The sequence below is a fragment of the Apium graveolens genome, chromosome 2 (genome assembly GCF_009905375.1).
Source record: "Apium graveolens cultivar Ventura chromosome 2, ASM990537v1, whole genome shotgun sequence".
Lineage (NCBI taxonomy): Eukaryota > Viridiplantae > Streptophyta > Magnoliopsida > Apiales > Apiaceae > Apium > Apium graveolens.
Window position 1 is genome coordinate 25,591,400 of NC_133648.1, and position 26,617 is coordinate 25,618,016.

Below are 26,617 nucleotides of genomic sequence, written 5' to 3' on the forward strand. Positions count from 1 at the left end.
CTATACACCATTCAACAGATCTTGCATCTCCTCGTGGCAGATCATGCACAACCACTGTTGCTTCCAAACTCTAGCTGTCGTTTCCTCAATGGGTACATTTTTTGTCTCCGGAACAAAAATGCCTGTGAAGATGGTCATGACCAAAACCCAACCGGAGAAAAACAAGAATATACCCTACTTGAAAGCACAAAGCATGAACAAGAAGGACCGTGCAATGATAAAAGTGAAGAGCATGTTCATGCAAACAGTCACACTTTGTCCAGCTGATCGCGTCTCAAGTGGAAATGTCTCGCTAGGAATTAGATATCCTAATGGCCCACATGGCCATGCGAACGCGGACACAAATATGCATATCATGATTATTAGCAATATTGAAGTTGGATTGTCGAGGTTGTTGGTGTTGTCAGAAAGCTTGGCTCGTAATACTATAGCAATTAATATTTGAGCAACAAACATCTGACATCCAGCTTCCAACAATAGTTTCCTCCTACCTATTTTGTCGACGACAAAGATTGATAATATGGTTGACAACACATTGACAACACATGTGATCACATCTGAATACAACGAAATATTGCATCCGAAACCAAGTGATTCAAATAGAATAGGTGCATAAAACATAATTGCGTTAATTCCGGTGAAAGGAGGCGCGCCCTGTGTGTATGATAAAAATATTCAGATTAAGATTGATAAAAATAGTCAATATTGAGGAAGGAATGCCTAAAATCAAGGAACATATAAAGTTGTTTGCCTTGCGGAAGGAAAGGAGGCGCGCCCTGTGTGTATGAAAGGCGCACCCTATATTTTGATGGCTGATGAAGAAGTTGTTGTCACTTGACCCCATGTATGAAGGGGCGCGCCTAGTTATTAAGGAAAGGTGGGGAATTTCCTGATCGAATCTCTTTTTGTTGTAAACCTTAGGGCGAGCCCTAAATGAACAAAGGACCTTGTGAAGACTTGAAATATGACTGCTTGGCCAGGTTTTCTGGAAGATTCAAGGAAGATGGAGATCATTATTACTAACTTATTTGTTGCAGGTACTCTATTGAAGAACTCCTTCCTGTAGCACATCTATAGGAAAGGCGGTCTGTGGTCAGAGACCTCCAGGGGTATGCCTGGACTGAAGGCCTCCTCCTGTAGTCAATGGGTGTCCTTATTGGGGATGTGGGGTGAAATCTGGTGTGTGCTTTGGGAGCTCTGTCTCTGTAGTCAACGGGTGTCCTCGTTGGGTGACTTTGGAGTATCGTGCACTTTGCACCCAAAAGCTTGCGATCACTTGTCCTGCAATCTGGTAGCGGCTCCTTATCGGGGGACAAGGATGCGTCCAACATTTGGGGTGAACCACAACTATACCTGCGTCCACGGACTAGAGAAATAGCTGGTAGCGGAGGGTTATCCTTGGCCAGAGAGATGCCTTATTCGTGAAGTCTCGAAGCCACGGACGAGCCTTGGGCCTTTGTGATTGGGCCTCATCGGCGGACATTCCTAAAGCTAGTAGAAGACGGTTTCCAGTAGATTTCCTACTGGACCTCAGGATAAGAAATCTAAGCCCATTAGGTTTCTTGTTCCCCAAGAACTAAGTGGGCTTGATCCCCTATAAATAGGGGTACGTAGGCAAATTGTAAGGGGTCAGAAGTGAGAGCGCAAAGGAGCCACCACTAACCCTAAGCAATCTCAGCCCCCAATAATCACCACCACCAAACACTGTTCATCTTTTCCGATGAATACTGTTCATCGGATCCACCGAATACTGTTCACGTTTCCGACGAAGAACCGCCATCACAGATTTTGTTTCCGGCTACGAACCTCAGACTTTGTTGCTCCCAAATTCCTCCATCAACAAATTGGCGCTAGAAGGAGGGGCTAATCAAGATCTGCATTTATGAGGAAGGATGTCTCAATATCGTAATGGAAGTTTTTATGACGGAAGTTCTGAGGAAGATTCTGATCACGGCTATGAACATGAACCCTACATTCCACCAATGACTGATCGTCCCACTCCGGACGTTGGGGGACAGCCTCATGTGCTCATCAGCAACGCCGACTTGTTGGAATAACTGTATCGCATGGGCGATGCTTTGAATGGCTTCGATTCAAGGTTGAGCATCGTGGAGCGACGCAAGACCATGAGGGGCCTTCGCCGCAACCGTGCAACTCATGCACCTGGAAAAGCACCTATGACTGATAAAGATGCCTCAGCCGGCCACAAACGCACTGGAGGAGGGCGTGTGCCGATAACCCCACGGTGCTTGGACTATTCCAATGACACGTCCCCAATCATCGAGCTAATGGAGGAAGATGCTGATGGTCAGGAAATCCTGCGGGCGGATAACCAGGGAGCCACTCATCCGCACCGGTCCAGACGTAGTCTTGAGGAACGCCGACAGGCGGAGTCGATGCCGGAGAATCGTCAACGGGGCTTCGCGGCTTTGAAAGATCGCTTGGGGATCCTCTTGGGCAATGATGACTTAAGAATGTTGCTGCTTGAATGGAAAAAAGAAGCTGATCGTGGAGATGTGATGCCCCATGATACAACGCGTATGCCCCTGAATTCCCAGGAAAATCAGAAGTAGTACTGCGATCATGAGAGAGCTCCTCCTCGCAGATCACTGGATCGATATGGTCGTGGGTATGGAAGCGATCGTTGGAGAAGGCCTCAATGGAGGGGAAGAGGTGGAGGCCAAGGTAGGTACTTAGATGGATACCGTCGCAACAATTACCGCGGCCACATTGATTCCTGCTGGCATAATCGAGCAGACAGCGATAACTATACGGAACATAATGATCACAGAGATGTGGAAAACTATGATCGCGGGACGGCTCGAGGTTGTGGTCGGGGTCATGGAGAAAATCAGGGGGGAGATCAAGGTCAAAACCCCGAAGTAATTGTGATACCCGAAGACGCCCAAAACACGAACCAGCAGCAAGCCCCTCCAGGGGGGAACCAAGTAGAGGTACCTCCACTGCAACCCCAAGGTCCGCAGCCTCAAATGCAGACTATTCTGGGTGTGGGAACTTTTAATGTGGGAGATCTAAAAAGGCTTCTTAACCACCTGGAAGGCAGAGTGACGGCCACAGCTGAAATCCCTTCCCCGTTCTCGGTGGCGGTAAGGGAGGCACAGTTGCCGGCCGGGTATCGCAACACTACTAGCGATCTCCGTTTCCACGGAAACTCTGATCCTGTGGAATTCATGGGTCGTTTTAATATAGAGATGGATGTGTACCAAGTCCCAGACTTGGCTCGATGCCGGCTCTTGGCGGAAACCTTTAGAGAAAGCGCCCAACAGTGGTTTCAAAAGCTCGGACCATGAGTGATCACTTCCTGGGAGCAGATGAAAACTCTGTTCTTAACCAAGTTCCTAGCTGCAGTAAGATATGCGCCCTCTGTCACAACTCTTGCCAATTTTAGACAAAGGGAAAATGAAAGCTTGACGTCATACTTCAAAAGGTTCAACGCTGAATCTACCGGCGTGAGGGGGGCATCAGACGAAGCCCTGAAAAGCTTTTTAATCGCAGGATTAAGGGTTGGTTCGGATTTTTGGAAGCACTTACAAGGAAAAGACCCGGCTACTCTAGTAGATGTCTTTGCTCTGGCAGAATTGTTTAAAGCCATTAGAACAATCTCTGGCAGAGGTACAACCGACTTCACAGACAAGTTAGAGAAATAAAGTAATGAAGAGAGATAGGTTTACAAGCCCAAGGTATAGAAGGGACAGTCGGAGCCCAGACCGGGTGAATATCGCGAACACGAGGAGGGGATGAAGTCCTCCCTCAAACTATGACTACAGAACAAGCCGGTACACGCCTTTGGTCACATTAATCGAGCATATCTTCGAGGTAAACAAAAACATAGGGCTATTTAGAAAGCCTGGAGCTTTATCATCATGGCAAAGCAAAGTCAAGAAAATGTATTGTGAATACCATGAATCATCTGGACATAACACGCATGAGTGTCGACATTTAAAAGATGAGATCGAAGCGCTTATCGAAGAAGGATACCTTGGCGAATGGGTAGTCAAGGAAGTAAGGAAGCACAAGGATTACAGAGCAAAGGAAGAAGAAAGGCGAGCCCCGCGGGGGTCGAACAATGATGCTCTGGAGGAAAATAAATTCGTCAGGGACGGCAGCATCCGAACAATCTACGGGGGAGATCCCGGGATGGAATGCAGTAACCGAGCCTTGGAAAAATATGCTAGGGAAGCTCGGTTCAGACCTCTCACGGACATTCATAGGGTGGAAACTCGACCCCCCAAAGTATTTAAGGGCGAGTCCTTGGATATTACCTTCAGAGAAGCAGATTCCCGATGGGTGCATCACCCCCACAATGATGTGCTGGTTATTTCCATCCAGATCGAAACCAAAAACATCCATAGGGCATTCATGGATAATGGAAGCTCGGCAAATATCCTCTACTATAACACTTTTAAGAAGATGGGGCTACCTGATCAGGATATGTCGGGGGAAGATTCGGGGGTCTATGGCTTTTCTGGCACGGGAGTTAGAGCCATGGGATCGATTCGACTGCCATGTACTTTGGGGGAAAGCTCGTTGTCGGTAACAAAGATGCTCGAGTTTAAGGTCCTGAATCAGGAATCGTCCCACAACATGTTGTTGGGACGACCTTTTCTGCGGGAAATGAGGGTTATTACTTCAATCCACCACCTGACCATCAAATTTCCAATGCCAAATGGGGTGGGGAGTATAAAGGGCTCTCAGTATGACTCTCGGGAGTACTACAGGCAGGCTATGAGAGGCTTCAGAAAAGACTCGCACGCCGAAGATACATCAGACGATGATCAAGAAAAGAGCATTGAGCAACCGATCGAGGAAATCCGAGTCCATTATTATGTCGAGCAAGAAGATGAGCGTCCCTCTGGGCTTCCCGCAACAACGTTGTTCTTGGAAGACACAATCAGAATTGAGATGTTGGAAGAAGAGGAGGCCTCCAACACCATCATCCAAGCAGATTTCAATGGGGAACGATTAGAAGGAAGATTCCAAGTCTTACGAAACCTCGAACAAGATGAGCATGAGGTAGATGCCCTTCTTCCTGAAGGAGTGCCCTTGCCCGTGAAATATATCAAGGAAGTTGATGCCCCTGCGATGCAGGGCGCGCCTTCTAAAGAAGTCGACGCTCCTCCTAAAGGGGATGCACCTTCTCTACAGGACAATGAAATCCATGATTCGCCCGACCTAGATCCCCGGATACCAATGCCAACGGAGAAGATGGGGCCAGCAGAAGATACAATTAAAATCCCTGTCGACGAAAAAGATCCAAGTAAAGTTTTAAGAATAGGATCTCAGTTGGAACCAAGGTTGAAGGAGGGCCTTTCGATATTTCTCTTAGCGAACCTTGACGTATTTGCATGGAACCATTCTGATATGGTAGGAATTGATCCAGAGGTAATGTGCCACTGTTTGAATATCGATCCCAAGCATAAAGGGGTTCGACAAAAGCACAGGGCCGTAAGCAGAGAGAGAACTATATCCTTAGCAGAGGAAGTAGATAGGCTCCTGGACGTCGGACTAATTCGGGAATCCTTCTACCCAGAGTGGCTAGCAAACCCGGTGTTGGTAAAAAAGCCCAACGTTAAATGGAGAACATGTGTGGATTTCACCGATCTGAATAAAGCGTGTCCAAAGGATAGTTTTCCCTTGCCAAGAATTGATCAGTTGGTCGACGCCACGACAGGACATGCCTTGCTTAGCTTCATGGACGCATACTCCGGGTATAATCAAATTCCCATGTATGGGCCCGACCAGGAACATAACTCTTTTATTACTGATAGGGGACTCTATTGCTATATTGGAATGCCATTTGGTCTGATCAACGCCGGTGCCACTTATCAAAGATTGGTAAATAAAATGTTCAAGAAGCAGATTGGAAAGACGATGGAAGTGTATGTGGATGATATGCTTGTAAAGTCTAAGAAGGCAGAAGATCACATCGCCGACTTAGCTGAGATGTTCCATATTCTGAGAAAGTATAAGATGAAGTTAAACCCTCAGAAGTGTGTATTCGGTATGGAATCAGGGAAATTCTTGGGATTCATGGTCAACCACCGGGGAATTGAGGCCAACCCGACAAAAATTAAGGCTATGTTGGACATGAAATCTCCCACCAGCGTCAAACAAGTACAGAGCCTGACAGGAAGGATTGCGACCTTAAATCGATTTGTCTCAAAGTCATCAGATAGGTGCAAGGAATTCTTCAAGGCAATCAAAGGAAGGGGGAAGGATTTTGTGTGGACCCCTGAGTGTGAAGAGGGTTTTCTGAAAATCAAAGAGCAGCTGGGAAATCCTCCAATGTTGGCCAAGCCGGAAGACGGAGAAATATTGATTCTTTACTTGGCGGTATCTGAATACTCTATCAGCGCGGTGTTGGTGAAGGAAGAAGCAAGCCACTAGTGGCCCGTGTACTATGTGAGTAAAAGGTTGCTGGATGCGGACACCAGGTATACCAACATGGAAAAACTGGTGTACGCTCTTATTCTTGCAGCACGAAAGTTAAGACCATACTTTCAGGCTCACCGAATAGAAGTTCGCACCGCTTATTCGCTTCGGCATATTCTACACAAACCGGAATTGTCGGGAAGAATGTTAAAATGGGCGGTAGATATAGGAAAATTTGATGGACTATTGTCCTCGCACGATAATCAAAGGACAGGCACTGGCTGACTTCGTACTTGAGTTTGATTCTGAAGTTGATGACAAGGCCATAGTGTTGGCGGAACCTTCCTCGCAAGGAAATTTTCATGATGGTAAAAGGGAGGAACTCCCACACCCTTGGTGGATATTACATGTCGATGGGGCCGTGAACAACAATGGATCAGGTGCCGGGATTGTCTTGGTCACTCTGGAGGGGCACCGTTTGATGAGTGCTATCCATTTCAAGTTTTATGTCATTAACAATGATGCTGAGTATGAAGCTTTGATCAACGGTCTGAAATTAGCCCTGGAGGTGGGGGCCATGAATCTGATAGTTCGGAGTGACTCCGAATTAGTTGTGAACCAGGTCAACGGAGGTTTCCAATCCCGGGGACCGCGGACGGAGTTATATATGAGATGTGCGCAACGCCTATTGGAGAAATTTGAAAATGCCAGGCTAGAAAGCGTTCCGCGAGAAGAAAATAGTAATGCGGATGCTTTGGCCAAGATGGGGTCACAAATGGACAACCTCCAACTTGGACAAATCCCTTTGGGAATCCAGGAAATCCCGAGTATTCCAGAGGTAGAGGTATTTTAGACACAAGAAATCCCGCAAGAAAGCTGGATGACCCCCATTCATAACTATATTCAGACATGAGCTGTACCAGGAGACAAACTACAGGCTCGACGCCTTCGGTACCAGGCTGCAAAGTATGTTGAATATGACAGGATATTATACAAGAGAGGATTCAACCAGCAATTGTTATATTGTGTGGATACAGAAAAGGGAAATTATATTCTCAGAGAGGTGCACGAAGGGATTTGTGGCAATCACTCGGGGGGTGGTTCGTTGGCATTAAAAGTACTCAGACAAGGATACTACTGGCCAACTATGAGAGAAGATGCCTTCAATTTTGTCTGGGCTTGTGATCGTTGCCAGCGATTCGCCAACTATTCCAATGCCCCGACATCTACCATTACCTCATTGGCAAGTACTTGGCCTTTTGCCATGTAGGGAATCGATCTCATTGGAGAGTTGCCTAAAGCAAATGGGGGGCGTGAAATACACCGTGGTGGCTGTGGACTACTTTACCAAATGGGCGTAGGCCATGCCACTGGCCACGATCACAACAAAGAAGATAAGAGATTTTGTTTTCAATTCCATAGTATGCAGGTTCGGTATCCCCTACAAACTCATCTCGGATAATGGGAAGCAGTTTGATAGTAAAGAGTTAAGGAAGCTTTGTGATGACTTGAACATCAAGAAGGACTTTGCCACAGTTTATCATCCGCAAAGTAATGGTCAGACGGAGGCTATAAACAAAGTCATAAAACATACCTTGAAGGCAAAGTTGGAAGAGAAAAAAGGAGATTGGCCAGAGGAGATGCCCATGGTCCTCTGGTCTTACAATACAACTCCCAGATCGACTACAGGAGAAACCCCATTTCTGCTGACTTATGGGTATGAGGCCATGGTTCCCGTGAAGGTAGGAGCTGGATCCCTCCGGAGAGACGTGTTTGTTGAGGAAGATGCAGAAGTTAACTGTAATAACCCCCAAAATTTTGAACTTTTTGTCACCCTTGTGAATAGTGTTTTAGCTGAATGAGAAAACTTTTCATGCCACACTATGTAGGGGTTCTGTTATGGATATTCTGAGATTTTATTAGTACTCTACATGGTATATAAGTGTATGTAAAGATCACCAGAATCCAATTCCGAAAACTTTGATTTTTCCCGGAAATCCACTAGATACGGAAAGAATTGAGTATAAGGTAACAGGATAAAAAGGATTTAAATTAAAGGATTATAAGAGAGGATCATAAAAGGAATATAATATATTGAGAAAGGTTAAGGGAACCTAAGTAATAAGATCCCGGGTATGATCCCTCAAACGATAAACGAAAACGAAAGTTAAGCGAACCGTATAACAGATCAGCGGTCATTAGGCAAACAATTAGGAAGTTAATCAAAGGGATTAGAGAGGATGATGTCACCCAACCAATGAGAAGAGGACAAAGAGGGAAAGATGACATCATAGCATGACATAAGCATGACATAAGAATGAAGGATATGTGGTGGATTATTAACCACACAAAATCAAGGGCAAATAGGTAATTTACTAAAACAAAAACAAAACTACAACCAACCAAGCCAAATAATTCATTCTTCATCAAAACAAAAAAAAAACAAGGCATTATTTCTTCATTGCTCTCGGCTTTTACTATTGCAAAGGAAGAAGAAATTCAAAACTCAAGATCAAGGCTTCCTAAATTGGTAAGATAATTCCCTAGTGTTCCTTATGCATAGTTATGACTATATCATGAGTTTAAGCACCCCATTCATTCTCAATCTTCTTCAATAAATCAATGAAGAAGACAATGAATAGTGATTTCAAAGTTTTTAACTTGATTTTTTCTTGTTTTCCTTTAAGATCCAAGCTTTCCTAAGACTCCTCAAGGCTTCTTAAGGCTTCCTAGCTACTCCCACCACTTCAAGGAAGGTATATCATCTCAAAACCCTAGATTCCTTTGTATAATAAGATGATTTTGATTATTATGGTGATATAGTAGCTTAATGCTTGTGGTTTAGAGTTTGGGTTGGAGTGGTAGTGAAATGGAATGGTGAATCTTGTTGTTTTGGTTAAAAGAACTTAAGTATAGTTAAATTCAAGCTTAGGCATAAGTATAAATGTTAATATTAAATTGATTGGGGCTGTTATGATGTGATAAGGATGTACTTTGATTGTATGAATGGGTTGAGGTTGAATTGTGATGGTTTTTGTATGGTTTAAATTTGGGAAATCGCGTAAACATAGCCGTCGTAATGTCCGATTTACTTTAGATTGCTTTTGTTCATAAAATTTTGACCCGAGAACTCCCTGCTATATTATGACCATTTCCATGTTTAGATAGCTCATGTTAGGAGCTTCGTTTTGATATGTAGTTCGTTCGATTCCGATGCACGGTTTAGGAGAAACGACCGTTTCAAGTAACGGCGTTTCGCGAACGAAACTTTTCCCCTCGCCTTACTTTGAAACATAGGTTAAAGACCAAAATGGGTTAATTAGTGTATGAAACAATTATGGTAAGAGTGTTAGGCAGTTGGTAAGACACTCGCAAAGGAATCGCCTTAAAACTCATAATGGTTAAATTATTAAAAATGGTGGAGCCGAGGGTACTCGAGTGACTTAAGAGAATCAGTAAGCGCAAAGCGAGCGTTAGAGTCTACTTTGGGTAGAGTATAGAATTACAAGTGACTTTGGTTTAATTCCAACTTACTTGTTGTTTATAGGTTACCAGACTCGTCCCGAGCCATTCGTAACCCCCAGTCGCTCAGGCAAGTTTTCTATCCGTTATACTGTTGTTGTGATGTATATGTGTATATGCATTATCTTGCGATAGATGCATGTTGGTTAATTAGCAAATGTGCGATATATTGAAGCATGCTGATATGGTATATATATGCATGTCTGTTTCGTATTCTTGCCATATATATCTGTTGGTTCAGTTGATAATACCTATGCTAGAGAATAGCGGTAATTTGCATATACCCTTAGTATAGGGACCCAAAGGTGAAAACATTTTCTAAAACCGGGAGTCGAGGATCCCGAGTAGATTATATATATATATATTTATATATATATGGTTATAGCTTTCCAAACTATTAATCGAATAAGGTTTATTCGATAACTTTATTTTATTTAATGAATATTATTTGAATATTCATTCGAGGACTTATGACTCTGTTTATTATATTTAATGATTATTAATTGGATATTCATTGGAGGATGTATGACTCCGTTTATTTTATTTAATGAATATTATTTATAGTATTCATTCGAGGTATTATGACTCCGCTTATTATTTAATAATATTCTTTATTTTATTAAAGAATAATGTTTCGATAATCAAACTTATTTTCGATTATTTAAATAAAGATAGTACTTTCATATAAGTATATCTTTGGTTATTTAATATCCATTTCAAGTATAAGTTTTAAAACTTCTACTTCGATTATTTTTATAAGGACTATCTTTATGAGAATATTATTTAAATAATAATATTCAGATATTTTCTAATATATCGGGACTGATTTATTTTAATAAATCAACAGTACTCCAAACATTCTTAAAAATGTTTCGAGTCTTCAAAATGATTATTAAAGTTAGAGTGGACCCCAAAACTCATTTTTTTTATATTTAAGATCTTCCTTTCAAAGGGGATTTAAATACTCGCTCAAAACCTGGGGGATCCAGCTCTGTGGTGCATTTTACATTCGCAACGTGGTTGCTGTTTTGAGAAAACAAATGAATTGATTACTTACCCAACGTTCGGGAAGTAAGCCCATCTAATTGAGTCGGCATAAGCGACAGGCCGGGGTACGGTCTATCAAAGTGTAAGTGGCTGGGTGGCAGTCCATCAACGCGTAAGAGGCCAGGTGGCGGTCCAGCACAAGGTCCTTATGTGGCCAGGGTGATGACCGGTGGGGGATTCATCCATCTACTAGTAGAAAAGGTTACTTATTGGTATCTTTGCCTGATCAGCAATATCGGGTTTATGCCAAAATTCTTTTCCTTTCCAAATTATTGGATATTGCAACTCTGTTCATACTTTACATGACAGAGGTTTTCAGGAAAAGTATGAGATATATATATATATGGATATATATATATATATATATATATATATATCGGGACTTAATGAAGTATCTCGTAACTTCATTCTTTCAAATGATAATTCAAAGATTGAATCTATTCAAGTCTTATCTTGTGGTCTCATCTATGTGATGAACTTTTGAAACTGATTATAACTTGAACGGTGGTAGTTCAAGTAGTATTTGGAAAAGATATAAGTATATTGGAGTATCTTATAACTTCATCTTTTAAACTTATATCTAGTTAATGATTATCTTATGCCTGACAAAGATTTTCAGATAAACGTTGATACAAGGTTAGATATATGAGATCACCTTGCAACGATATTTTTATACAGTTATAAACTGGAACTCTATGTATATTATGCATGGGAGAGGATTCAAAGATTTTGAAAAGTATAATACATATATACTGAATATTTTGCGACTTGGTCGCGTTAAGTTATCCAACTTGGTTCATTTCTTTTTGACCAAGACTTTTATGAGTACTATGAGAATGCTCAGATATTGTTGAATATTATACATATTATTTCGGTGAGCTTGGTGCTCACCCTTGCTTTCTTCTCTCATCACACAATAATAGATAGAAAAGATGAACATGACTAAGCTCCCAATTCACAGGCGGATAGGAAACATTCCGCAGTTTCCTGTAGGCGTGGATACCGCTATAGCTGAGGTAGGATCTACCAATAGGCTAGGCTTTCAACTGTTGATGTACCAAACTATTGTATATTTATGAATTGTAATAATGGCAAAGGAAATGTAAATTTATTCAGAAACCCTTTTAAGGTGTAATGGTTTATAATTGTGGAATAAAATTAATTGGATTATTTTTGGATATTCATCTCTGAGACTATAACTTGTGGTGTGTGTGTTTATTGTGGGGTCACAGTACAGAGTAGTTGATTGTTTATTAAGATTGGGTGTTATTAAAGGTAATGGAACTCGTAACAACCCGGATCCCCGACCCCGGATTTGGGGGTGTTACATTAACCAGAGGCTTCACTTGGATTTGTTGGACGAAGCCCGAACAAACTCTCAATTAAAGCTTGCCGCATATCAGCAGAGAATCACAAGGTATTTTAATAAAAAGGTAAAATCCGTGCCGTTTAAGGTTGGGGATCTTGTGTTGCGAAAGGTTATGCCTAACACTAAGATAGCTCAGCACGGGGTGCTTGGAGCTAATTGGGAAGGACCGTACAAGGTCAAAGCTATACTCTGGAAGGGAACCTATCGCTTGGAAGATCTTGATGGTAAACCTATTCCTAGAGCGTGGAATGCGGAACATTTATGGAAGTATTATCAGTAGGGTGTGGCTGTGTCCCCTTCATTTTCATGCTTAATTCCTATGTAATAGACTAGTTGCAAATAAATTCCTCCTAGCCTAGGGGGTAGTACATGTGACTGCGAACCTTGGAACTAGCAGAAGGAAGAAAATTTTCAAATAATTTCCCCATAGAGCATAGTAGCCATGGGACTGGTGTAATTTGTACACTAGAGTGCATTATCAATAAAAGAAAGAAGTTACTTCAAATTGCTTTATCTGCTTGGCATGAAAGTTTTTTCATTTGAAGAACACCAGAGGCGCGCCCTTTGTTAAGGCGCGCCCTATCGAATAATTGTTATTTCATAATCAAGATAACATAGTATGCATACATGAAAGGACGCGCCTAAAAAACTGACGACGAAGAAATAAAAGTGTATGGCTAGTCAAATAAACTAAGGTAAAAGTCCTCCAGATTAAGGCGCACCATTGGGCTGACACTTAAGTAAATTATCGCAAGGGAATCGCTGATAAGAAAAAGTAATTATTATTTATAAAAGAAATAAGGCGCGCCCTCATGCTCCGGGAAAGGAGTCTATAGATCTCAATGACATGAAAAACATAAACGAATGTGCTAAGTAAATATTAAAGGGCGCGCCCTGTAGTGACATAAATCATAACAAACTGACTAAAGATTTATAGAAACATGATATAAGGGCGCGCCGTCATGAAAGTATGAGTCTCATATTTTTGGAAATATAAAATGGCCAATAAAAAGTCGAAGTGCCTTAACAAATTTTTATGCATACTGAAAAAGATAAAATCATATTAAGCCATACGAAATGTCATAACGCAAAGGAAAAAGAGTAGCAAAAAATAAGTCGTACAACTTTGCACAACATCAAAAGAGGGCTGGCTCCTCAGAAGTATTTGAAACTTAAGTACGAATGAAGGATAAACATAAATCAGGGCGCGCCTTGAGACTCGTCTGTTGGGGGAATGGTTTGAAGAGGAACAGTATGGTCAGCTTCAGGAGTATCCTTAGAGGTTTCCTCTCTTGGCGCGCCCTCATCTTCTTCCTCTAATCCAAGCTCTACCCTCCTCGCCTTGATTTCAGCAGCATGCTCCTTCTTGAAGTCTATCATCTCAGCAACCGTTTCCTTCCCAAACTTCTCAAAAGTGTAATCAGGGTCATTGGCCACAAAACCAATCCTGTAGAAGTGGAAACCACTGGCAAATGCTTCATCAGTCATTTCCCTCTTCTCATCAGGCCAACCCATTTTCTGTTGCTCCTCAAGATACTCAATCCTCAAGTTGGCTCCACCAAGTTCAGTGTGGAGAGAGCTAGCCTTTTTGTTGGCAATCTCCAGATGAGAAGAAAGATTGGCCACATCTTCCTTGAGGGAAGAGATTTCAGAGTCCTTGGCTTTGATATCTTTGGCATACAGAAAATCCTTGTCTTTAAGGGTGTTCTTCAAAATGTTATTATCACCCTGCAGCCTCTCGAGGCGCGCCCTCTCTTCAAGAAGCTTGTCCATCACCCGGGTGGAGTGAACGAATAACTGGCAGGATGCTTTTATAGAAGCACGAGTGGCCTCTTCCAAGTCCATGGCTTGCCACTGTTCCACTTCTTCGTCTGAAACATGAAGGGAGCCTATGGGGCCGAGGGAATTTAAAGCAGCAGATGAGCCCGAAGGCGCACCCTCTGTTCTATGCCTTTTAGGCGCACCCTGTTTATCCGTGAGGTCAATTACGGGCCTTTTCAGGACATGAGTTGTTTGAGGAATAGGAGTTGGATTTGGGATGGATGCATGTGCTGCAGTAGCATCTTTCTTTGGCTTAGGCTTAGGCTTGTCACCAGGGCGCGCCCCGAAGGATTTGGGGATTCTTGGAGGAGCCATTTCTGCATAAAATATAGAACATGTTAATTAAACGTGACAATTAGGTGTGCTGAAAAAAGCAATAAATAAAGTCAATTGATAAAGATAACATTGATAAATATGTATAAAGTGCTACACCTAGAGTGAAAGGGCGCGCCCTAAGGGGCGGAAAGATTAACAACATTAACAGGAATTTATATCTAGTATGCTAATACAAAAGCTAACAGAAAGGAAGCTAGGGCGCGCCAATTATAGAAATACGCGCCTTTAGACTTTGCAATAATTGAACCTGAAGGATATTGGCCTTAAAAAGAGCTATCTTCTGCTTCATCTTCTTCTTCTTCAGCCTCTTCTTCACTATCTAGGTCAATGACACGGGAAACAGGGGCACCTTTCCTGAATTTTACGTATTTACATTTCGTTCCTACTTGGTCAGAAAGAATTCCGACTTGCATCAAATTGGTCCGGGTGACTAAGGTCTTTAAGTTCCACCTGTCAGCAGCCACTCTGAGAAGGGCTTCAGCTCATTTTTTGGGCTCGCCCTTAAGTGGTTTGGCCACTGCTCTGTCTGAAAAAGTATAAGTATGTAAAAAAGGAAAAAGGAACATAGAAATAATGTAGGGAAAAGAGAAAGAAAGGGAGCGCCCTTACTTGGTGACTTGTTGAATCTTATCCTTAATCTGGGAATATCATACAAGTAAAAGAAGTTTTCCTTCCAGCCTTTTTCATGGCCGAGGTTGCCAGAGGAGAAATCTTTTCTTATTATACTGCTTGTCTACAACCAAGTAGTAGTACCCGTGGTCAGACTTTCTCAGGTTAAAGAAATAAGTGACTTCAGCCATTGAAGGTTGAGGAAAACCCAGGTCCGTGTAGAGAATGAACAGGGCCATAATAAATTTGTAACTATTGGGATAGAGTTGAAGTGGAGCCACGTCATAGAGTTCTATCACTTCCCTGAGATAGGGATGTAAGGGCGCGCCTATACCCAAAGATACCAGCTTAGGGCTGGTTACCATTCTAGGGATTTTGAAGTTCCTCCCATAGTTGAAAATATGGGGGCGCATCATGCTTAAAGGGCGCGCCCATATGCCTTCTGAAAGAGATGTGTCCTAAGTCCAATCATGTATGATGATTTAAGAATAACTTTTATGTAATCTGTTTTGATTTCATTGATATTAATAAAAGACTTGTTTTGGTTTTATTGCGGGCTTTATCTATTTAAGTGTTTAAATAAGATATACCATAGTTTAGAGTAAAGCTTTTTATGGATTATGATGAAATCATAATAATGAGACCTAAAAGATGATAACTCTAAACTTAAATATTTCCTGGTCGTAGGATTAGTAACTGGTAATTAGTAATCCGTAAAGATCGGTACATACTATGCTTGCTTCATTATGAAGGATGTTTGTTCTCATAGACATTTGTGTGGTGACACTATAGCTAGTATGTAGGTGCTTATTATAGAATAAGTTCACTGAACATGACTCACACAGTTGAACAACTGATGGAGTTCACTCACGTGTCAGCAGTTGTTCACATAGTGATAGTTGTACAAGTATCCTTAGACTTGAGGTTATCATAGTCATCTTGTGTACACTGAACTATGCTTTGGTTTAGTTCTTAGTCTCCAGGGACAATTATAAGGGCTCTACTGGGTATAGGAATTTGTACAATAAGATAATGTATGATCAATAAAGGATCTACCCCTTTCAGTGAAGGAAGAGAATGTTCAATGCTGATCCACTTATGCTAGTTCAGGATTCTCTGGCCAGGTTAAATGAAATTAGAAAGGAGTTTCTAATTTACATTAAATAGAACTAAACATAGTGAATGGGAAAGCAAATGATTAAATAAGATAGGCTTGACACAAGTTCCATGCCTTGTATTTAATCGTGACATTGCAGGGTAGAAGGAATTGATTGTACGGTAACTACTCACTGAATAGGTTCTTGGTATTCTAAGCAGTGAATTCGTATTATCCGGATTGTCGCGATATGCTGAGAAGTATCCCTCACGATGTAGAATAAATATAATTAATTTATTAATTAATCATATTTAATTAATTAGAGAATTTATATAAATAATGATAAAATAGTTTTATTATTATTTATTTCTACTACCGGCTTAATATTGAATCTACAGGGTCACACCATAAAAGAGAATGATTTAATGGTGGATGAATTAATTAATAATGGCTGGTAATTATTTATTTATGAAATAAATAATTAATTAGCAGATTTAATAATTGATTAAATGATATTTAATTAATTTTTAATATGATTAATTAAGAATTCAATTTTGGAAATTAAATCAAGTGAGAGAATTATTTTTCTAAAGTGTTTAGAAAAGGGATTAATGATTAAAAGGTGTTTTAATTATTAGTTAATTGGTTAATAAGAATAATCAATTAAATGGTTAATAATAATAATATTTTATGGAAAATTTTCAGCTGAAAATTTTGCCTATAAATATACTATTATAAACCCTATTTGCCTAAAAAAACCCAAATAATTAACCCTAATTCTAAAGTAGAACAAGAGGGAGGCAACTAATTCTCTCAACCTCTTCCTCCTCCATCACATTGTACTCTTGGTGGATACCGGTGGAGTGCTTCACACTTGAGGAGCAGCTGCTAGGGATTTCCGTTCATCGTTCTTGGATCGCTATTAAAGACCTCCATCTTTCCATTAACGTAAAGTTTCTTAAGGTAAACATACTGAACTACGGATTAAATATTATTTTTCGCATGGATCCTGCGGAGGGTTTCGGTTTTTTTAAGATTTAAATTTACGTTTTCGTTGCGTTTATGTGCTAAAAACCCTTCACCTTCCATATCATAAAACTCCATGAGCCATTCTAGTTGCTCATCTGAACAGGCTGAGGACATGCCCACGCAGAAAAGTTTTCCATGCTCCTTCCTAAAATGTTTCTTCACTGCTTCATTGCATGGTTCGAATTCGTTCCAGTCAAAGTCTATTTCACTGTCAAAAACTTCCCAGTGCTGGAAGGGGATTGGAGAAGGTTCAGGAGAAGTGGAAAACTGGAAGGAGTCCTCATTAAAGAAATTTAATTCATCACGAAGGGGCGATACATTTCCTTCAGGCGCGCCCTCAGAAATAGGAGAAGTAGGCGTGCCCTGTGATTTTTGTGGAGATAGGCTTGGAGAAACAGCCCTATAGGAGACTTTGGATGGCCCTGCGTCTACGTTGATACCCCTTTCAACTTCTCTATATCTGTCATCATTCAAACTCTCGAACTAGTCGTCATCGTCTAAATATGTGCTAGTAGGAGCTGGGGATCTTTCTTTTTGGATTAGTTTTTGCTTCCCATGTCTACGGGACAAAGGAATGTTGTCTGTGTAAGAACTGTTTGAAGACTCCGCCATCAGGGTACCTCTTTTGGAATCTTGAAGAAGGCGTGCCACCCGGTTAAGAAATTCAGGAGTATGGTGGGCATTTGGAGGCTGAGGCTCGACGTAGGTGCTTGGAGGCGAGTAGATTCCCAAATTGGTAAGGAGAGGACGCGCCCTCGTTTTGCAGCTGTCAAGAAAATTCAGAAAGATTGAAGGCGCGCCCAGTTCAGAAATTAAAAAGAAGGAAACCTAAAGGACAATGAAAGGAGGGTATTGAAAAGATATCATGCTCCAACAAAAAGGATGGGATTAAAATTATCCTATCAAAACAAAAGATGAGCCTTATCATGAGAAGGCGCGCCATAAAGAAAATCCTAGTCTATATTAAAGGATGTGTTTAACTACAAACAGGCACGCCCTGTTATGGTCATGCGCAGATTATAAGAAGCTAAAGATAGGGCGCGTCCGAAGTTGCTGGCGGATTCTAAGGACACAGATGGTCATGCGCAGATTGTAAGTAATGATTTTTAAGGCATAAGGATACCAACGGTCGAAATTCTCAAAAATACAAATTTGAAATTGATTACCCTATGATTTAGGATCTGAATAAGCAAACATAGATATATACATTTATGTATATATAGATACATACTATAACTTGTACATTCAAGAAATGGAAGATGAAAAGGTAACATGACATGCAATGTGATTTACTTAACGGAATTCAGAAATACAAGAAGTTTTTCATACCTTTTCGAATGGAGAAGAAGTTGATCGGAAAAGATTTGGAGAATGATAACAGAGAAGGCCGGTTCTGGGCAAAATAGTATCGCTGGGGTTGAAGCTCTTGGATATAAAGAGAAAGTGAAAGGGGGGGAGTAAAAGTAAAAGAAAGTGACTGATTATGACTTGTATTTATAGCAAAAAGAGGACAACTGTCAAAATCAATCACGTCAATCACGATTCCCAAAGAATAAGGGTAACCGTTTTAAATCATTCGAAAATCCTAGGACGCGCCCTCATGAAAGCGCGTCGTATTTTGTTATCATGACAGTATTGAATTTTAAAGGAAAGCTAGAAGGGGCCATGTTTAGGGCGCGCCCTGTAAAAAGGTATTGGAAAATTTGTTTATACAGATTTTGATGAAGATGAAGAAAAATTCCAATCCCATTTTCAATGGCATATGGAATTTAGGGGGTAGTTGTTATGCCCAAAAATTGGTATAAACAATATTCAGATTAGGATTGATAAAAGTAGTCAAAATTGAGGAAGGAATGCCTAAAATCAAGGAACAGATAAAGTTGTTTGCCTTGCGGAAGGAAATGAGGCGCGCCCTGTGTGTATGAAAGGCGCGCCCTATATTTTGATGGCTGATGAAGAAGTTGCTGTCACTTGATCCCATGTATGAAGGGGCGCGCCCTTAGCATAATGGGAATGCGCGCCTGGTTATTAAGGAAATGCGGGGAATTTCGTGATCGAATCTCTTTCTATGGTAAACGTTAGGGCGCGCCCTAAATGAACAAAGGACCTTGTGAAGACTTGAAATATGATTGCTTGGCCAGGTTCTCTGGAAGATTCAAGGAAGATGGAGATCATTATTAATAACTTATTTGATGCAGGTACTCTATTGAAGAACTCCTTCCTGTAGCACATCTATAGGAAAGGCGGTGTCCGTGGTCAGAGACCTCCAGGGGTATGCCTGGACTGAAGGCCTCCTCCTGTAGTCAATGGGTGTCCTCATTGGGGATGTTGGGTGAAATCTGGTATGTGCTTTGGGAGCTCTGTCTCTGTAGTCAACGGGTGTCCTCGTTGGGAGACTTTGGAGTATCCTGCACTTTGCACCCAAAAGCTTGGAATCACTTGTCCTGCAATCTGGTAGGGGCTCCTTATCGGGGGACAAGGATGCGTCCAATATTTGGGGTGAACCACGGCTATACCTGCATCCATGGACTAGAGAAACAGCTGGTAGCGGAGGGTTTTCCTTGGCCAGAGAGATGCCTTATCCATGAAGTCTCGAAGCCGCGGACGAGCCTTGGGCCTTTGTGGTTGGGCCTCATCGGTGGACATTCCTAAAGCTAGTAGAAGATGGTTTCCTACTAGGCCTCGGGATAAGAAATCTAAGCCCATTAGGTTTCTTGTTCCCCAAGAACTATGTAGGCTTGATCCCCTGTAAATAGGGGTACGTAGGAAAATTGTAAGGGGTCAGAAGCGAGAGCGCAAAGGAGCCACCACTAACCCTAAGCAATCTCATCCCCCAATAATCACCACCACCAAACACTGTTCATCTTTTCGGACGAATACTGTTCATCGGATCCACCGATTACTGTTCACTTTTCCGACGAAGAACCGCCATCACAGATCTTGTTTCCGGCTACGAACCTCAGACTTTGTTGCTCCCAAATTCCCCTGTAACACTATAGCAATTAATATTTGGGCAACAAACATCTGACATCCAGCTTCCAACAATAGTTTCCTCCTACCTATTTTGTCGACGACAAAGATTGATAATATGGTTGACAACACATTGACACCACCTGTGATCACATCTGAATACAACGAAACATTACATCCGAAACCAAGTGATTCAAATAGAATAGGTGCATAAAACATAATTGCATTAATTCCGGTGAATTGTTGGAATATCTGTCAAAATTTGAAGTACATTATATATGGTTAATTACCAAAGTAAAAATGGAGGATTAAATTAAACGTGTGCTATTGTTACCTGTAGGGAAACTGCTATTATTAGTTGTGGCCTGTTCTTTGTCATTAGAAGATGCGTGAAGGGGTGTTCAACTTCTCTAGCTACACCGCTGGCCTCAACAAGCTCTCTGAATTCAGGTTCAACATTTTCAATACCGCGAATCTTTTTTAGAACTATTCTTCCTTCTTCCAACTTGCCACGCTCCATAAGGCTGTTTGGAGTATCAAAAACTAAGAGAGAACCTAGTGTTAGTAGGAGTGCTGGAATTCCAGCTAATCCTAATGATACCCTCCAACCCCATCCACCTTCGATTCTGTAGTTTCCAAAATTTTAGAGACTGTGCTTAGAAACAGATACATAAACCACTAAAAAAAACACGTGGACAAGTAATGTGCACAAGAGGTAAACTGAGGCTATGTTATGTATAAAAGTCAATGTTTTAAGGCAGACTTTAATAATTTTTGCATGGACAAGTACTGTAGGCTTACTTTGATGTCCCATAGTTGACAAGGTTGGCACAAAGTATACCAATTGTGACCATGAGCTGGAATAATATATTTAGTACTCCGTGTATTCTTGTAGGTGCCATCTCTGAAACATACAGTGGAACTGCCTGCAAAATCATGCAAAAACCATGACTTCATCATGTAAGATCAAGTTTTAGTAGAGTTTATAAATGAATTTCATAACATCGTTAAGTATCTATGAATATTACAAGGAATAATTGAATAGTTTGTAGTTATTTACCCTGAAGTTGGTAATTATATGTATATTACAATATATAGTCTTTAAAACAGAGTTTGTTCTATGTTAAATGATCACATAAGACAAGATAATAATATCACATAAGACAAGCTAATACTAATACCTGATTTGCAAAACCAACTCCACAGCCAAGTGCAATTCTCCCAACAATAAGCATGGTCAGGTCAAGTGCTCCAGCACTGAGTATAACACCAACTATAAAGAAAATCCTGGCAATTAGCATGGGGTATCTCCGGCCAAGATTCCTTGTAGTATAAGAGGCAAAAAATGTCGCCACTAAAGCAGCTAGATAGAGTGATGATGTAATTAACAGGAGCCCTTGATTATTGTATTTGTAATACTTACTGCAGTATTCACTTTCTAGTCCAGTTTGTTGAGTTCTTTTATATACCACAGGAAAGAACTCTTTTAAGAAACCACCCATTGATGTAACACCACCTGCATTAATAAAGTGAAACTCCATAACGGAAAAATGCACATATTCTAATCATAAGAGGTGATCATACTTTTTCTACCCTATAGTTCTTTTTTCTCAGAATGGATCATGATCAACAGATTAATATGTACACACATTTAACACATTTGTTTCAGACATTAAGAAGTCTTGAGTTCATAAAACTAAAGGAGATCAATATTAAGAAGCAGGGGTGTGCCAACCCCCTGGAGCACTGCGCACTAAAGGAGTTTTCTACTTTTATGGCTTCCTAGTTGTATGTATAGGTTGTATGTATATATAATACACTGTATTTTTTTTGTGTGTCTACGTGAGGTGTTTGTGTGTGTAAACGTGAGCTCCTCTGCTCCCAAGGAATAAGACCACTGTTACTTTTTTAAATATATTTGTTAAATCGATTTTTGTTTATTTGTTTATTAATTAATATTATTATACTATTTTATTTGTATATACTATTTTGTTTGTACAATTGTATAAACATGATTAATTGTGTATTGTTTGGCAACTTGTTTGTTTATTTTTTTAGTTATTTGTCTTTTAATTATTAAAAATGTTGAATTCTGTATTGCTATTCAGGATGTTAAACTTATTTATTTGACTATTTTGTTTAATTAAAATACAATTTTTGGATCATAGATATCTCTATAATATTATATATAATATATATTTTTTTTTACCGTATCCCCGCACCCGAATACCCATATTTTTATTTTTGCCGAAATTCCTGTATCACCGCCCTGCGCACCCGCACCCTTGCTTCAGACAGTGTTTGTGTGATATTGTGTTCAATATATATCTATATATTGAAGTAAATACCTGAAATGCCAACATCATATCCATAACCAAACATAAGCCACCAGTGGATGCCATAATGCAAGAAACCTTTCGCCATAAGTACAACTATCTGCACTCTAATGTAACTTGATAAGTCTACAATATTATTATATTGTTAAGACTATAATTTTAGGAGATGATCTCTTTACTTTAATTTTAGTTTAATTTAATAAAAATAACCTCATTTGAAGGGGTTGGCAAATTAAAGTAAAAAGATCATCTCCTAAAATTATAGTTAACAATATAATAATATTGTAGGCTTATCATTTGGCGCTAGAAGGAGGGGCGGGGGTAGACACCATGGGGCACTCGTTTGAGGATTACATTGCTGACCTCGCTGCTTCGCAGCCCGATGATCCGACCGATAAAAATTGAAGGCGGGGAATGCCCCGTAGATGATGTATGAATTTGAATTTTAAGTTTCTGCTGTTGTAAGACGATGTTTCTTGATTGATGCTACATTGTTTATCGTAATTTGAATGAGGCCTTGGTGGCCTTAGACGTTTTTATGATATTCGATTATCTATTTGGTAATTTTTATGTTAGTCTACTAAAGTTTTCCGTGTTAGGAATTTTAAGTGTAAGGTTTACGTACCACTTGGATTTCACTAGGATGCATTGTCTTTGGTTTATTTTTGAGTCTGTTTGCGTAGTGCTTAATTGTTGTGTAAGAATATTTTGCATGTGAAGGGATCGATTATTACTCGTCGTTCGGGAGTACATATGTTATTTGCACTTGGAGTCTAATGGGATACATCCAACTTATGTTGTTTTTTTTGAGGAATCAGAGAATGAATTATGACATTTTCGTAAAGTAATTTTGTAAGCTTTCATAATTTAAATTCCCTCGATGGGGATCTCATAACGACCCTCATTGCATCGAGGGTTGGTTTTTGGTAGGGCCCTACGGCCTCAAAGTTTTAATCATTACATAAAGAGTTAATCACTGGTAAAATTTCTTGAGGTGGATACCATTCCAGGCATTCTTAATTGGTTGACCATCGAGGTACGAGAGCTCGTAGGTTCCTGTGCTGATGACCTTCGACACCTTGTATGGGCCTTCCCATGTTGGTTTAAATTTTCCTGAGATTGTTGGCTGTGATGCGGCGGAGTCTCGAAGGACGAGGTCTCCCACTTCGAATCGCTTATTTTTGACTTTCTTGTTGAAGTACCTTGCCGTCTTCTCCTGCCGTGCGATCATGTGAAGCCTAGATTCCTCTCTTGTTTCTTCAAGTAAGTCATTGTGAAAGCGTAATCCTTCGGCAGCGAGAGAAGGATCGAAGACCTCGATCCTCAGAGAAATCAGACTAATCTCGACAGGCAAAACAGCGTCGATGCCGTACGTGAGACGAAAAGGAGTTTCTCCTATTGCACTTCGAGGAGTTGTTTTGTAGGACCATAGCACATTAGGGAGCTCATCAACCCAACATCGGGGAAAGTCTTCTATTCTTTTCTTTAATCCTTGTAAGATGGTTCTGTTCGTTACTTCTACAAGGCCATTGGCCTGTGGGTATGCAACCGATGCTTTGATGTGTTGGATTTTCAAATCGCTTAAAGCTTTTTCGAATTATGCGCCTACAAATTATGTCCCGTTATCCGAGACTAAAATCCTTGGAATTCCAAATCGAAACACCACATATTTCATAAAAAATTTAATCATCTCTTTTTCTCTGATCTTGGAGAGAGGTTTTGCCTCGACCCACTTTGTTGCGTATTGACACTGACTTTTAGACTTTGGGAAGGGCCCCACGATATCGATTCCCCATTGATAGAAAGGGCAAGGGGCGAGTATCGAGTTGAGCTCTGTTGTGGGTCGATGACTCACGTTCCCATGTCGTTGGCATGCCTGACATTTGCGGACGTAACTTTCACAATCTTTTCAGAGTGTGGGCCAATACAACCCCTGTCTCATGATTTTAAGAGCTAGGTTCTTTCCCCCGAGATGTTCGCCATATATTCCCATGTGAACCTCGAGGATTGCTTGATCGGCCTCTTCTGGGCTTAAACATCGGAGAAGTGGTTCAGTTAAAGCACGTCGATACAACACTGAGCTGACCGTGCAATAGTTCCTTGCCTTAAACATGATAGCGTGAGCTTCACTTTTCTCCATGGGAAGTTTGTTTTCTAGGATGTACTCGAGGATAGGGCTTCGCCAGTCAAGATTACTCTGAATGTTGTGGACCATCAATGTGTCGATAGCGGGGGATTTCAGGCTGTCAACAAATATCGGGTCGAGGTTCATTTTCAGATTGGATGAGGCTAACTTGGCGAGGGAATTATCCCACTGATTTTCTGTTCTATCAACATTTGAGAATTTCCAGGAGGAGAATTTCTTGAGCAGCTCTTGTGTCATTGCAAGGTATTTAACCATGTTTTCATTGTGAGTCTTAAACTCTCCGCTTATGTGCTTAACTACCAGTTGTGAATCGCCAAATATGTTGATAATATCTACCTCGAGGTCCGTTGCTAATTTTAATCCCACAATTAATGCCTCGTACTCAGCCACGTTATTTGTCGCTTGGAATTCGAACTTAAGGGCTTGCTGGACTTTAAACCCTTCTGGGCTGATAAGAATTATCCCCGCACCACCAGAATTCGAGGTCGATGATCCATCAACAAACAACAGCCACGACCTTAGTTGGGCTTCCTCGGGACCCGACACTTTGGCCTTGAATTGGCATTCTGCTACAAAATCTGAGAGGACCTGAGTCTTTATGGCTGTTCGTGCTTTATACTCGATGTACAACTGACTTAGTTCGATAGTCCATGCGGCGAGCCTTCCTGTCATATCGGGTTTGTGCAGGATTCTTTTAAGCGGCGCATTTGTTAACACATGAATTTTCCTTGCTTGGAAATATTGTCAGAGTTTTCTGCTTGCAATGACTAAGGCGTACACGAGCTTTTCGACCTGAGGGTACCGAGTTTCAGCATCGCACAGTGAGTGACTAATGTAGTACACGAAAACCTCTCTTCCTTCGTCGAGTCGGACAAGGATGGCTGCAACTGCTTCGTCGGATGCCGATAGATAAATGCGCAGAGCTTCGCCTGAGATTGGCCTAGTAAGGATAAGAGGATTTGTTAAAAACGCTTTGAGTTCCGTGAAGCTGGATTTGCACTCATCGTTCCATTCTAATGGTGTTGATCTTGAAGCCTTTTTTATGGTGGCGAAGAACGAGAGGCACCTTTTGGACGATTGCGGGATGAATCTTCGCAGGGCTGCTATGCATCCTATTAGCTTTTGCAAGTCTTTGATGGATTTTGGATCATCCATTTCAAGGATGGCTTTTGTCTGTACGGGGTCGGCCTCGATGCCTCGCTGTGTGACCAAAAATCCCAGAAACTTTTAGGATGTAAGCCCGAATGAGCATTTGTTAGGGTTGCGGTGCAAGTTATGCTTCCGGGCATTTTCAAAGGTCTCATGAAGATCAAGTGAGTGGTTAACGACGAGTTTGGACTTGGTTATCATGTAGTCGACATAGATTAACATGTTTTTCCCTATATGCGAGCCAAATATTGTGTCCATCATCTGTTGAAAAGTTGCGCCAGCATTAATCAACCCGAAGGGCATGACCCGATATCCGAACACTCTTCTTTGAGTAATGAATGCCGTTTGCTCCCAGTCATGAGAATCCATTTGTATCTGATTGTACCCTGAAAACGCATCCATAAAGGAAAGGAGTTCATTCCCTGCTGTAGAGTCGATCAGCTGATCGATGTTTGGGAGTGGGTAGAAATCTTTGGGGCATGCTCTGTTAACATCAGAATAGTCGACACACATTCACCATTTTCCGTTGTGTTTCTCGACCAAAATGACATTGGAGATCCATGTGGGGAACTGGACGGGTTCGATGAATTTAGCTTCGAGAAGTCGGTCAATTTCTTGATCGATAGCTACCCTCTTTTCGTCGGAGAATATTCGACGTTTTTGCCGTATTGGAGTAATGTTTTTGTTGATGTGGAGGGAATGGCGTGCGATGACCTCGGGAATTCCTGGCATGTCTTTCGGGTCCCAGGCGAAGATATCGGCAAATTCTCTAACAAGATTAATGATCTCTTGCT

At 41.0% G+C, this 26,617-nt stretch overlaps 1 pseudogene; it reads right to left on the reverse strand.

Annotated features, from left to right (window-relative positions):
• Positions 1-25,346, reverse strand: LOC141686953 (sugar transport protein 13-like; annotated as a pseudogene).
• Positions 25,347-26,617: the final 1,271 nt, after the last annotated feature.